The sequence below is a fragment of the Nerophis ophidion genome, linkage group LG09 (genome assembly GCF_033978795.1).
Source record: "Nerophis ophidion isolate RoL-2023_Sa linkage group LG09, RoL_Noph_v1.0, whole genome shotgun sequence".
NCBI classification, from domain to species: domain Eukaryota; kingdom Metazoa; phylum Chordata; class Actinopteri; order Syngnathiformes; family Syngnathidae; genus Nerophis; species Nerophis ophidion.
The window spans coordinates 5,471,838-5,487,071 of NC_084619.1; the positions used below are offsets into that span (position 1 = coordinate 5,471,838).

General features: G+C 39.4%; 1 protein-coding gene across 6 annotated transcripts in view; it reads right to left on the minus strand.

Moving 5' to 3' along the window:
* Positions 1-15,234, minus strand: part of LOC133558939 (mitogen-activated protein kinase 8-like) — a 74,937-nt gene that overhangs the window by 46,833 nt on the left and 12,870 nt on the right. The window contains exon 1 of one of the 6 annotated variants that reach the window (XM_061910135.1): positions 13,921-14,118. The exons of the other annotated variants lie outside the window; for them this stretch is intronic. The gene's annotated coding sequence lies outside the window, so the exon portion shown is untranslated. Of the gene's footprint in view, positions 1-13,920; positions 14,119-15,234 lie in introns of those variants that run through there. 6 annotated transcript variants of the gene reach the window in all.

Consider the following 15,234-nt stretch of genomic DNA (forward strand, 5'->3'; position numbering starts at 1 on the left):
TCTAAAGGCCGACTGCACATTTCCTATCTTCACAATAAAAGCCCTGCTTCATGCTGCCTGCGCTAACAAAATAAGAGTCTCGGAAAGCTGGCGTGCACAAGTGATGTGCACGCCAGCTTTCTGAGGGATCGCTTGTGCACGCCAGTTTTCCGAGACTCTGTATTTAGTTAGCACAGGCAGCATGAAGCAGGGCTTTTATTGTGAAGATAGGAAATGTGCAGTCGGCCTTTAGAGTTTTGACGGAAGGTACGGCGCAAGAGTCTGTTGAAATAAAAAGTGTTTCTCGCCTTCCTCTCGGTCATATTTTCATAATAATGATCTTGCAGCAGCCAGCGTCATCTCACAAGACCCTCCGGTACCGTGAATGTCATTTAAGTGACGTCTTGGTGAAGATTGATGATCACTCATTTTTAGGTCTATTTTTTTTAAAAGCCTGGCTGGAGATCGACTGACACACCCCCCGCGGTCGACTGGTAGCTCGCGATCGACGTAATGGGCACCCCTGCTCTAGAGCCAGATGTGGCTCTTTTGATGACTGCATCTGGCTCTCAGATAAATCTTAGCTGGCATTGCTTAACACGATAAGTCAGTGTTTTTCAACCTTTTTTGAGCCAAAACACTTTTTTTTCCATTGAAAAAATTCTGAGGCGCACCACCAGCAGAAAACATAAAAAAATTAAACTCAGTAGCCGATATTGACAAAAAAAAAAAGGTTTTCGCAATAGCTCTTGTCTCTCTGTAGGTGTACTGTCAAGCCGTAACTTATTTTGAGTTTTTTCGGTGTTTTCCTGTGTGACTTGCGCTCTTATTTTGGTGACTTTTCTTCTTTTGTTGGTATTTTCCTGTAGCAGTTTCATGTCTTCCTTTAACGCTATTCATCGCATGTGCTTTGTTTTTACAATCAAGACTATTTTAAGTTGTGCGGACGCACTCCTTCTTTGTCTGGACATTGTTGATAGTCATGCCATGTACGGATGTACTTTGTGGATGCCGTCTGCTCCGCACATTGTAAGTCTTTGCTGTCGTCCAGCATTCTGTTTTTGTTTACTTTGCAGCCAGTTCAGTTTTAGTTTTGTTTTGCTTCAATGCCTTTTTCTTAGCGGCACTCGCCTTTTGTTTATATTTTTAGTTTAAGTGTTGGATACCTTTTTACCTATATCAGGGGAAGGGAACCTATAGCTCTAGAGCCAGATGTGGCTCTTTTGATGACTGCATCTGGCTCTCAGATAAATCTTAGCTGACATTGCTTAACATGATAAGTCAGTGTTTTTCAACCTTTTTTGAGCCAAAACACTTTTTTTCCATTGAAAAAATTCTGAGGCGCACCACCAGCAGAAAACATAAAAAAATTAAACTCAGTAGCCGATATTGACGAAAAAAAATCGTTTTCGCAATAGCTCTTGTCTCTCTGTAGGTGTACTGTCAAGCCGTAACTTATTTTGAGTATTTTCGGTGTTTTCCTGTGTGACTTGCGCTCCTATTTTGGTGGCTTTTCTTCTTTTGTTGGTATTTTCCTGTAGCAGTTTCATGTCCTCCTTGAATGCTATTCATCGCATGTGCTTTGTTTTTACAATCAAGACTATTTAAGTTGTGCGGACGCACTCCTTCTTTGTCTGGACATTGTTGATTGTCATGCCATGTACGGATGTACTTTGTGGATGCCGTCTGCTCCGCACACTGTAAGTCTTTGCTGTCGTCCAGCATTCTGTTTTTGTTTACTTTGCAGCCAGTTCAGTTTTAGTTTTGTTTTGCTTCAATGCCTTTTTCTTAGCGGCACTCGCCTTTTGTTTATATTTTTAGTTTAAGTGTTGGATACCTTTTTACCTATATCAGGGGTAGGGAACCTATAGCTCTAGAGCCAGATGTGGCTCTTTTGATGACTGCATCTGGCTCTCAGATAAATCTTTGCTGGCATTGCTTAACACGATAAGTCAGTGTTTTTCAACCTTTTTTGAGCCAAAACACTTTTTTTCCATTGAAAAAATTCTGAGGCGCACCACCAGCAGAAAACATAAAAAAATTAAACTCAGTAGCCGATATTGACGAAAGAAAATCGTTTTCCCAATAGCTCTTGTCTCTCTGCAGGTGTACTGTCAAGCCGTAACTTATTTTGAGTTTTTTCGGTGTTTTCCTGTGTGACTTGCGCTCCTATTTTGGTGGCTTTTATTCTTTTGTTGGTATTTTCCTGCAGCAGTTTCATGTCTTCCTTTAATGCTATTCATCGCATGTGCTTTGTTTTTACAATCAAGACTATTTTAAGTTGTGCGGACGCACTCCTTCTTTGTCTGGACATTGTTGATTGTCATGCCATGTATGGATGTACTTTGTGGATGCCGTCTGCTCCGCACACTGTAAGTCTTTGCTGTCGTCCAGCATTCCGTTTTTGTTTACTTTGCAGCCAGTTCAGTTTTAGTTTTGTTTTGCTTCAATGCCTTTTTCTTAGCGGCACTCGCCTTTTGTTTATATTTTTAGTTTAAGTGTTGAATACCTTTTTACCTACATGCTGCCTCCCGCATATTGTGATCATGACATACCATGTTCCCGACATCTACAAAAGCAATTAGCTACCTGCTTACCATGAATTGATTAACGTGGACCCCGACTTAAACAAGTTGAAAAACTTATTCGGGTGTTACCATTTAGTGGTCAATTGTACGGAATATGTACTGTACTGTGCAATCTACTAATAAAAGTATCAATCAATCAATCAATCAAAATGCTGCCACCTACTGATATGGAAGAGTATTACACGCTTACTCTGCTGAGCTCTAGACAGCACAGACACTCAATAACAGCACATTTTGGACTTATAGTTACAGGTTTGTAAAAAATATTATCAACCCAATTAGATGAAATTACATAATCTCTCTCACGACACACCAGACTGTATCTCAAGGCACACTATAAGTAATGAAAAATTCCGCTGGTAATCACAGTGTTAAAAAATAACGTTCAAAATATAAAACACTCTCATGCATTTTAATCCATCCATCTGTTTTCTACTGTTCCTGTTCAAGAAGTCGCATTAATGGTAAGAACTATTTTATTCATTAGCTTCAGAGTACCAATGTTATTAAAAAGAAGAAGATACTTATTCTATTCTTAAAATGTTGGTCTTACTTAAAAATGCGCACATCTATTTGTATTCAGTGTTAAAAATTATTATATGGCTCTCTCGGAAATACATTTTATAATATTTGGCTTTCATGGCTCTCTCAGCCAAAAAGGTTCCCGACCCCTGTATGCAGTCAATTACGTTTGTTGTCAGCAATGCAGCAGCCAAGTGCTCTGGACGTGGACATATCATAAATCTTCCTACTTCCTGGAGTGCATTGCCAAGAAGATACGTCTTCCTATAATGATTAAATCGATCACCTCCAGGTTACACTTTCACGATGTTGGGGTGTCCAAAGTGCGGCTTGGTAGCCATTTAGCCTTGTTTGGTACCAGCAGTGGGCCCTTGGGGACAGCATTGATTGATTGATTGGAACTTTTATTACAAGATTGCACAATACAGTACATATTTTGTATAATTGACCACTAAATGGTAACACCCGAATAAGTTTTTCAACTTGTTTAAGTCGGGGTCCACGTTAATCAATTCATAGTAAAAGCAAGACCTTCTCTGCTGGCCTAACATAACCAGAAATCATGATCATAATTAAAGATAAAAGTAGTTTTTTATTTACAAACCCCATTTCCATATAAGTAGGGAAATTGTGTTGGATGTAAATATAAACAGAATACAATGATTTGCAAATAATTTCCAACCCATATTCAGTTGAATATGCTACAAAGACAACATATTTGATGTTCAAACTGATAAAAGTTGTTGTTTTTTTGCAAGTAATCATTAACTTTAGAATTTGATGCCAGTAACACGTGACAAAGAAGTTGGGAAAGGTGGCAATAAATACTGATAAAGTTGAGGAATGCTCATCAAACACTTATTTGGAACATCCCACAGGTGTGCAGGCTAATTGGGAACAGGTGGGTGCCATGATTGGGTATAAAAACAGCTTCCCAAAAAAATACTCTGTCTTTCACAAGAAAGGATGGGGGGAGGTACACCCCTTTGTCCACAACTGCGTGAGCAAATAGTCAAACAGTTAAAGAACATTGTTTCTCACAGTGCAATTGCAAGAAATTTGGGGATTTCAATGTCGACGGTCCATAATATCATCAAAAGGTTCAGACAATCTGGAGAAATCACTCCACGTAAGCGGCATGGCCGGAAACTAACATTGAATGACCGTGATCTTCCATCCCTGTATAAAAAAACAACATTAATCTCTAAAGGATATCACCACATGGGCTCAGGAACACTTCAGAAAACCTGTCACTAAATACAGTTCGTCGTTATATCTGAAAGTGCAAGTTAAAGGTCTACTGTGCAAAGCGAAAGCCATTTATCAACAACATCCAGAAACACCGTCGGCTTCTCTTGGCCCGAGATCATGTAAGATGGACTGATGCAAAGTGGAAAAGTGCTCTGTGGTCTGACCAGTCCACATTTCAAATTGTTTTTGGAAATATTCGACATCCTGTCATCCGGACCAAAGGGGAAGCGAACCATCCAGACTGTTATCGACGCAAAGTTCAAAAGCCAGCATCTGTGATGATATGGGGGTGTATTAGTGCCCAAGGCATGGGTAACTTACACATCTGTGAAGGCACCACTAATGCTGAAAGGTACATACAGGTTTTGGAAAAAAATATGCTGCCATCTAAGCGCCGTCTTTTTCATGGACGCCCCTGCTTATTTCAGCAAGACAATATCAAGCCACATTCAGCATGTGTTTGTAAAAAAAAGAGTGCGGGTACTTTCCTCGCCCGCCCAATAACAAACATATGTTTAGTGTACCCTAAGATTTTTTTTGTTAAAATAAAGCCAATAATGCAGTTTTTGCAGTCCCCTTTATTTAGAAAAATATCGAAAAGTACCAAAAAGTATCGAAATAATTTTGGTACCGGTAGACGTGACTTGAAGTGAATTGTATTTATATAGCGCTTTTCTCTAGTGACTCAAAGCGCTTTTACATAGTGAAACCCAAATTCTAAGTTACATTTAAACCAGTGTGGGTGGCACTGGGAGCAGGTGGGTAAAGTGTCTTGCCCAAGGACACAAAGGCAGTGACTAGGATGGACCTGGAACTCTCAAGTTGCTGGCACGGGCCCTCTACCAACCAAGCTATACACGCTCAATAGAAAAATATTGGCATCGGGACAACACTAACAGAATGTTTGAACATGTCTAAAGAATGTGATTCTTTTATAGAGCCTTCAATCTCATTCCAGATCATCAGGCATCTGCAGGCTATGCCAAAGCTTGTACACTTTAGATGGCGATTTTTCCCTCCTAATAAAGGTTTTCTAGTGTTATGTCTATGAGAAGTAGTGGTCACTAGCAGAGTCTAGAATTTAATCCGTATACTAGGTTATACATAATACAAGCACTGTGAAATCTGTTGCACTCAGTAAGCTTCAGAAGATTGTACCCATAAAAAAAGAGGATTTGAAGGAGCATTAAAGTTTGCCCAGGATATAACACGTATGATGTTCTATTGAAGATTCTCCAGTTAACACGTATGATGTTCTATTGAAGATTCTCCAGTTAACACGTATGATGTTCTATTGAAGATTCTCCAGTTAATACGTATGATGTTCTATTGAAGATTCTCCAGTTAACACGTATGATGTTCTATTGAAGATTCTCCAGTTAACACGTATGATGTTCTATTGAAGAATCTCCAGTTAACACGTACGATGTTCTATTGAAGATTCTCCAGTTAACACGTATGATGTTCTATTGAAGAATCTCCAGTTAACACGTATGATGTTCTATTGAAGATTCTCCAGTTAACACGTATGATGTTCTATTGAAGATTCTCCAGTTAACACGTATGATGTTCTATTGAAGATTCTCCAGTTAACACGTATGATGTTCTATTGAAGATTCTCCAGTTAACACGTATGATGTTCTATTGAAGATTCTCCAGTTAACACGTATGATGTTCTATTGAAGATTCTCCAGTTAACACGTATGATGTTCTATTGAAGAATCTCCAGTTAACACGTATGATGTTCTATTGAAGAATCTCCAGTTTTTCAAGATAACTGGGGTACGTGTTACACCATACGACATTGCAATATTTTATATGTGGTTCAAATAGAGTCCAAAACCGAATTAGGAGAGCGTTAAGAGGTAGAAAGTGCCTCAATTTTGAGAGTAGACCGACAATTTACATCATACATTCATTAAATATTCAATATGGCTTTTGACATGTATATTATATATATATATATATATATATATATATATATATATATATATATATATATATATCCATCCATCCATTTTCTACCGCTTATTCCCTTTTGGGGTCGCGGGGGGCGCTGGCGCCTATCTCAGCTACAATCGGGCGGAAGGCGGGGTACACCCTGGACAAGTCGCCACCTCATCGCAGGGCCAACACAGATATATATATATATATATATATATATATATATATATATATATGTACGTGTGTGTGTGGGGAAAAAAATCACAAGACTACTTCATCTCTACAGAACTGTTTCATGAGGGGTTCCCTCAATCATCAGGAGATCTCCTGATGATTTTGGATTAAATGGCGCATTATTATACTGTATTATATATATATATTTTTTTCTAAGTGTAAAACACTTCCTTGTGGTCTACATTACCTGTAATGGTGGTTATTTGGTCAAAATGCTGCATAGATTATGTTTTACAGACCGTCTACAAGCCGCTTTCTGATAGTCGCTATATACATCTGTGACCCTAGTGCTATAAATTGATTTCAAAATTAGACTGCATTGAATGCCCACCGTTTTAAATACACGGATATTGTTCTGGAATAGCTGCTGTAATAGAGCGCACCTGAGAGCGGTGGTGTGTGGATGCTGTGATCTGCGTTCAAAAGACTCCGGCTTATTAGTGATTCCTAGAGCCCAAAAAAAGTCTGCGGGCTATAGAGCGTTTTCCGTTCAGGCTCCAGTACTCTGGAATGCCCTCCCGGTAACAGTTCGAGATGCTACCTTAGTATAAGCACTTAAATCTCACCTTAAAACTCATTTGTATACTCTAGCCTTTAAATAGACCTCCTTTTTAGACCAGTTGATCTGCCGCTTCTTTTCTTTTTTCTCCTATGTCCCCATGTCCCCCCCTCCCTTGTGGAGGGGGTCCGGTCCGATGACCATGGATGAAGTACTGGGTGTCCAGAGTCAAGACCCAGGATGGACCGTTCGTCGGGACCCAGGATGGACCGCTCGCCTGTGTATCGCTTGGGGACATCTCGTGGACGGGACTCTCGCTGCTGTCTTGCATCCGCATGAACTGAACTCTCGCGGCTGTGTTGGAGCCACTATGGATTGAACTTTCACAGTATCATGTTAGGCCCGCTCGACATCCATTGCTTTCGGTCCCCTAGAGGGGGTGGGGGGGTTGCCCACAGTTGAGGTCCTCTCCAAGGTTTCTCATAGTCAGCATTGTCACTGGCGTCCCACTGGATGTGAATTCTCCCTGCCCACTGGGTGTGAGTTTTCCTTGCGCTTATGTGGGTTCTTCCGAGGATGTTGTAGTCGTAATGGTTTGTACAGTCCTTTGAGACATTTGTGATTTGGGGCTATATAAATAAACATTGATTGATTGATTGATGACCGTATTTTTCGGACTACAAGTTGCAGTTTTTTTCACAGTTTGGCCGGGGGTTGCCACTTAGCAATTAAGATGTAACGACTGGCGGGCATCGTGATGCGGGTGGTGCTCTTCCTGGATGCAGATCGAGCATGTACACATTGTAAAGGTAAGAAGTATCATTTTACTAAAACTAAAAACAGACTAAGAACAGAAACAACTTGCACTTGGCACTAAAAGGCAAAACAAAACGCTAGCATGGGAGCTAGGAAACACAAGAGGCTAAGCACTGAAGCTAGCGAGTCCAAAAACAGGTCGCCGAGTCGTCACTAGTGAAACACAAACTGTATGTACATTAGACTACGAGGAGAGAATGAGTGAACGGAAAAGGCAGGCTTGAATAGAGTCTCTGATCAAAAGCAGGTGTGCGAACAAGGCAGGTGAAAAAATCAAGTTACCATGGTGACTAAAACAAACGAGGAAGTGCAATCAGGAACTTAAGGCTAACGTTGGCAGAACATAATAACAAAAGGACTCAAAACCTGAACATAACATGATCCGGGCAGTCGATCATAACATCGTAGTGACAGATTGTTTGGTAAACTTATAGCATGTTCTATATTTTATAGTTATTTGAATGACTCTTACCATAATATGTTAGGTTAACATAGCAGGCACCTTCTCAGTTGGTTATTTATGCCTCATATAACGTACACTTATTCAGTCTGTTGTTCACTATTCTTTATTTATTTTAAATTGCTTTTCAAATGTCTATTCTTGGTGTTGGGTGTTATCACATAAATTTCCCCCAAAAATGCGACTTAACTCCAGTGCGACTTATATATGTTTTTTTCCTTCTTTATTATGCATTTGCGGCAGGTGCGACTTATACTCCGGAGCGACTTATACTCCGAAAAATACGGTATCTATAAAGGTTAATTTGTGTCTTTATAACAAAATATTTTTTCTTTGACACTGAATTTTGTGAACTGATTTTTTATTTTACACCAAATTATGCTGACCATTTTCTTACTTAAAAAAACTTGTGAGAAAAATGTGTGTGTTTGTTTGTGTATGTTAAGATACGGTGTTGTAAAATCCATCCATCCATTTTCTACCGCTTGTCCCTTTCGAGGTCGCGGGGGGTGCTGGAGCCTATCTCTGCTGCATTTGGGCGGAAGGCGGTGTAAACCCTGGACAATTTGTTTTAACTATTAAACAAACCAAAAATATGACTTATTTTATCTTTGTGAAAACATTGGACACAGTGTGTTGTCAAGCTTATTAGATGCGATGCAAGTGTAAGCCACTGTGACACTATTGTTTTTATTTTTATAAATGTCTAATGATAATGTCAATGAGGGATTTTTAATCACTGCTATGCTGAAATTATAACTAATATTGATACTGTTGTTGATAATATTCATTTTTGTTTCACTAGTTTTGGTTTGTTCTGTGTGGTGTTTGTGTCTCCTCTCAATTGCTCTGTTTATTGCAGTTCTGAGTGTTGCTGGGTCAGGTTTGGTTTTGGAATTGGATTGCATTGTTATGGTATTGCTGTGTTTTGTTTTGTGGGATTGATACAAAAAAAATAAAAAAATAGATTAAAAAAACAAAAAAGAGAATCGATTCTGAATCGCACAACGTGAGAATCGCGATTCAAATTCAAATCGATTTTTTCCCACACCCCTAGTATACAAGTTTGCAATAAACTTCAACCAAAACTCCACAGTTTTCACCCATTTGTGTGCAGCGGTCCAGGAGTAGAAGAGTTGCAGTGATTTATATGACTGATTATAGTCCAAACATGAAAAAAAGAATGCCCTTTTGACCATTTACCGATCTCTGTAATAATAACTTGCTGACGATGTCGATGAAAATTGATTTTTTTTCTGCGTCAATCTATTAATGGAACAGCTCTGGTATTGGATGACATTAGATTGTGATGAGGCTGGTGCGTGTAACACCAAATAAACACACGGTTGCTTCCTTTTACAAAAATATTTAAAAAAATAAGCTAGTGTCATCATTTTCGGAGGGAAATTGCACAAGCCGCAATCCTTTCATTCCGGAGACGTGTTCTGTCATAGAGCGGCAGTATTGAGAAAGATGAGAACGGGTCAGCTCATTTTGGAGTCACTGGAGAGTCAGTGATAAAGACATATCGAGCGGATGTCTTTTATAGTTCCAGTGAGCTGACCTTGGCCACATGACCCCGGGCAGCTACGCACAGAGTTGCAGACAAGCATGGACAATAACATAGGACATGCACAGAAGACATTCTAGTCCCCCTCAGAATGAAGCCATGTAACTATGATATGGTATTAGACAACACATGTGACATTATGGTATGGTATTAGACACTCTGGTATGTTATATGACACTATGGTATGGTGTACTACACTATGGTATGGTATATGACACTATGGTATGGCATATGACACTATGGTATGGTGTACTACACTATGGTATGGTGTACTACACTATGGTATGGTATATGACACTATGGTATGGTGTACTACACTATGCTATGGTATATGACACTATGGTATGGCATATGACCCTATGGTATGGTATATGACACTATGGTATGGTGTACTACACTATGGTATGGCATATGACACTATGGTATGGCAAATGACACTATGGTATGGTGTACTACACTATGGTATGGCATATGACACTATGTTATGGTGTACTACACTATGGTATGGCATATGACACTATGGTATGGCATATGACACTATGGTATGGTGTACTACACTATGGTATGGCATATGACACTATGGTATGGCATATGACACTATGGTATGGTGTACTACACTATGGTATGGCATATGACACTATGGTATGGCATATGACACTATGGTATGGCATATGACACTATGGTATGGCATATGACACTATGGTATGGCATATGACACTATGGTATAGCATATGACACTATGGTATGGTATATGACACTATGGTATGGCATATGACACTATGGTATGGCATATGACACCAAGGTTATGCTTAGGCGCCGATCTACATTTCTGCCAGTGGGTGCTCAGTGTGTGTGTATTAAAAAAAAAAAAAAATAGACATTCAGCAAAGTTAATGTTCAATATGATTTGTGGCTTTATTTTTTGGTAAAATGGACCAAACTTACCAAAAAATTAACTACATTAAGACAGATTTTTCGAAAATGATTTTAAAGATTGAATGTTGCCATCAATCCCACGTGGATGCTCGGCATTGTCCTATGATGGTATGGTATATGATACTACAGTATGGTATATGACACAATGGTATGGCATAAGACACTACGGTATGGTATATGACACCATGGTATGGTATATGACACTATGGTATGGTATATGACACTATGGTATGGTATGTGTCACACTATGGTATGATATGTGACACTATGCATGTTAAGTAAAAGTTAAATGGTATGGCATGACACTATGGATGCATATGACAGTACAGTATGTATATGACACAAAGGTATAGTATATGACACACTGGTATATGACACTATGCATGTATATGACACTACAGTATGTCCAGTATATGACACTTTGGTATATGACACTATGGTATGGTATATGACACAATGCATGTGTATCACACTACGGTATGCATATGACACTATGGTATGTATATGACACTATGGTATGGTATATGACACTAAACATGTATATCGCACTATGCATGTATATGACACTATGGTATGGTATATGACACTACTGTATATGACACTGAGCATGTATATGACACTAAGGTATGCATATGACACTATGGTATGGTATAAGACGCTATAGTATGGTATATGACGCTATGGTATGGTATATGAGACTATGGTATGGTATATGACACTATGGTATGGTACACGACACTATGCATGTATATCACACTACGGTATGCATATGACACTATAGTATGTATATGACATTATGGTATGGTATATGATACATGTATATGACACTATGGTATATGACACTAAGCATGTATATGACACTATGGTATGGTATATCACCCTATGCATGTATATGACACTATGGTATGGTATATGACACTATCCATGTATATGACACTATGGTATGGTATATGACACTATGGTGTGGTATATGACACTTTGCATGTATATGACACTATGCATGTATATGACACTATGGTATACCATACGACACTATGCATGTACAGGTATATGACACTATGGTATACCATACGACACTATGCATGTATATCACACTACGGTATGCATATGACACTATGGTATGGTATATGACACTATGCTATGGTATATGACATTATGGTATGGTATATGACACTATGCATGTATATGACACTATGGTATGGTATATATAGGGACGGCGTGGCGCAGTGGGAGAGTGGCCGTGCGCAACCCGAGGGTCACTGGTTCAAATCCCACCTAGAACCAACCTCGTCACGTCCGTTGTGTCCTGAGCCAGACACTTCACCCTTGCTCCTGATGGGTGCTGTTTGGCGCCTTGCATGGCAGCTCCCTCCATCAGTGTGTGAATGTGTGTGTGAATGGGTAAATGTGGAAGTAGTGTCAAAGCACTTTGAGTACCTTGAAGGTAGAAAAGCGCTATACAAGTACAACCCATTTATCATTTATTTATATGACACTATGGTATGGTATATGACACTATAGATGTATATCACAGTACGGTATGCATATGACACTATGGTGTGGTATATGACACTATGGTATGGTATATGACACTACACAGGTATATGACACTATGGTGTGGTATATGACACCATGCATGTATATGACACTATGGCATGGTATATGACACTATGGTATGGTATATGACACTGTGGTATGGTATATGACACTATGCTATGGTATATGACATTATGGTATGGTATATGACACTATGGTATATGACACTAAGCATGTATATCACACTATGCATGTACATGACACTATGGTATGGTATATGACACTATGGTAATGTATATGACACTATGCATGTATATCACAGTACGGTATGCATATGACAGTATGGTGTGGTATATGACACTATGGTATGGTATATGACACTACACATGTATATGACACTGGTGTAGTATATGATACTATGCATGTATATGACACTATGGTATAGTATATGATCCTATGTATGATATGGTATATGACACCATGCATGTATATGACACTATGGTATGGTATATGACACTATGCATGTATATGACACTATGGTATGGTATATGACACTATGGTATGGCACATGACACTATGGTATGGTATATGACACTATGCATGTATATGACACTATGGTATGGCACATGACACTATGCATGTATATGACACTATGCATGTATATGACACTATGGTATGGCACATGACACTATGGTATGGTATATGACACTATGCATGTATATGACACTATGGTATGGCACATGACACTATGCATGTATATGACACTATGCATGTATATGACACTATGGTATGGTATATGACTATGCATGTATATGACACTATGGTATGGTATATGACACTATGCATGTATATGACATTACGGTATGGTATATGACACTATGGTATGGCACATGACACTATGCATGTATATGACACTATGCATGTATATGACATTATGGTATGGTATATGACACTATGCATGTATATGACACTATGGTATGGTATATGACACTATGGTATGGTATATGACACTACGCATGTATATGACACTATGCATGTATATGACACTATGGTATGGTATATGACACTATGCATGTATATGACACTATGGTATGGTATATGACACTACGCATGTACAGTATATGACACTATGGTATGGTATATGACACTATGCATGTACAGTATATGACACTATGGTATGGTATATGACACTATGCATGTATATGACACTATGCATGTATATGACACTATGGTATGGTATATGACACTATGCATGTATATGACACTATGGTATGGTATATGACACTATGGTATGGTATATGGCACTACGCATGTACAGTATATGACACTATGGTATGGCATATGACACTATGCATATATATGACATTACAGTATAGGACAAGGCCTGCTTGTTAAACAGCGTCTATGAGCCGATGCTGCGTTCACGGGTAGACGTAAAAAGGAGAAAATAAGAGAGGACCCGATACCTCGGTGAGCTATACGTCGTTAAAGAGCGGCATGCACGTACAAATGACACACGACCCTCCCCCCACGGCCAAACAATGAGCACGTCCGAGGAACAGGCGCTCTCGGGTCCTCATCTTACCTCGGTGCTGAAATGTGGAGGGGGGGGAAAAAACAACAACCCCGCAGCCGGTGCGATGCAATGTTCCGGAGCAGCGGGACTATGCGTCTATGCCGCCGGTGCAAAGCGGTTTTATTCCGTTGTGCGCCTTAAAAATACATGACCTCACCCCGATCCACTTGCCTACGTTTCCATCTGCCTGCTCCTGACAGGCCGGGACCAGCGGGGGAGGGCCGTGCGCATGCGCGTACCAGTAGTACGTCATTCCTCCACAGAGACACACCCACCTCCATTAGCTCTTCCTTCCGCCTCATCTATCCGGCTATCAATACTTGGAGAAAAATACCATATGTTGGAATATACTATACTATACTATACTATACTATTCCACCACTACATTGATCATTGAGCTCTTGCAAATACTAGGCAGGTAATAGACGAGGGCAGACATATACACTGCTATCATGCAGAGGTCAAAACAACATTCTCATTTTTGCAGAGACAAAACCCAACCATTTTTTTGGAAAAGGAAAATAATTATGATTTTTCTCCCCTACAAACTATCCACATGTTGCAAAGACAGTGCAAAGTAAAAGTACCTCTGACCGTCCATTGAACACCTACAACGCACAATTTCAAGCAAGGTCAAAGATTGATATGTTTGAATATTAAATATTTTTATATTTTTTGTTACTTTATATTGCCTACTTTGATGTATTTACATTTTCTTAAAGGAAATTTGTTTTAAAAAAAAACGCGCATTAGGTGCAGCTGATCTAGTACAAGACTAGTATACTTGCATTGAAAAATACTCAGTTTCATACTACCAGAGTGGTATTAACGTAACAATGTGGCTTTGTTCAAATATATTGGCTATTATTGACTATAATGTACACTGTGAAATATAAAATCAATCAATCAAATTTATTGTGTATAGCCATTAATGTTATAAACTTACAATACATCAATCAATCAATCAATCAATCAATGTTTACTTATATAGCCCTAAATCACTAGTGTCTCAAAGGGCTGCACAAACCACTACGACATCCTCGGTAGGCCCACATAAGGGCAAGGAAAACTCACACCCAGTGGGACATCGGTGACAATAATGACCAAGTGGGACGTCGGTGACAATGATGACTGTGAGAACCTTGGAGAGGAGGAAAGCAATGGATGTCGAGCGGGTCCAACATGATACTGTGAAAGTTCAATCCATAATGGATCCAACACAGTCGCGAGAGTCCAGTCCAAAGCGGATCCAACACAGCAGCGAGAGTCCCGTTCACAGCGGAGCCAGCAGGAAACCATCCCAAGCGGAGGCGGATCAGCAGC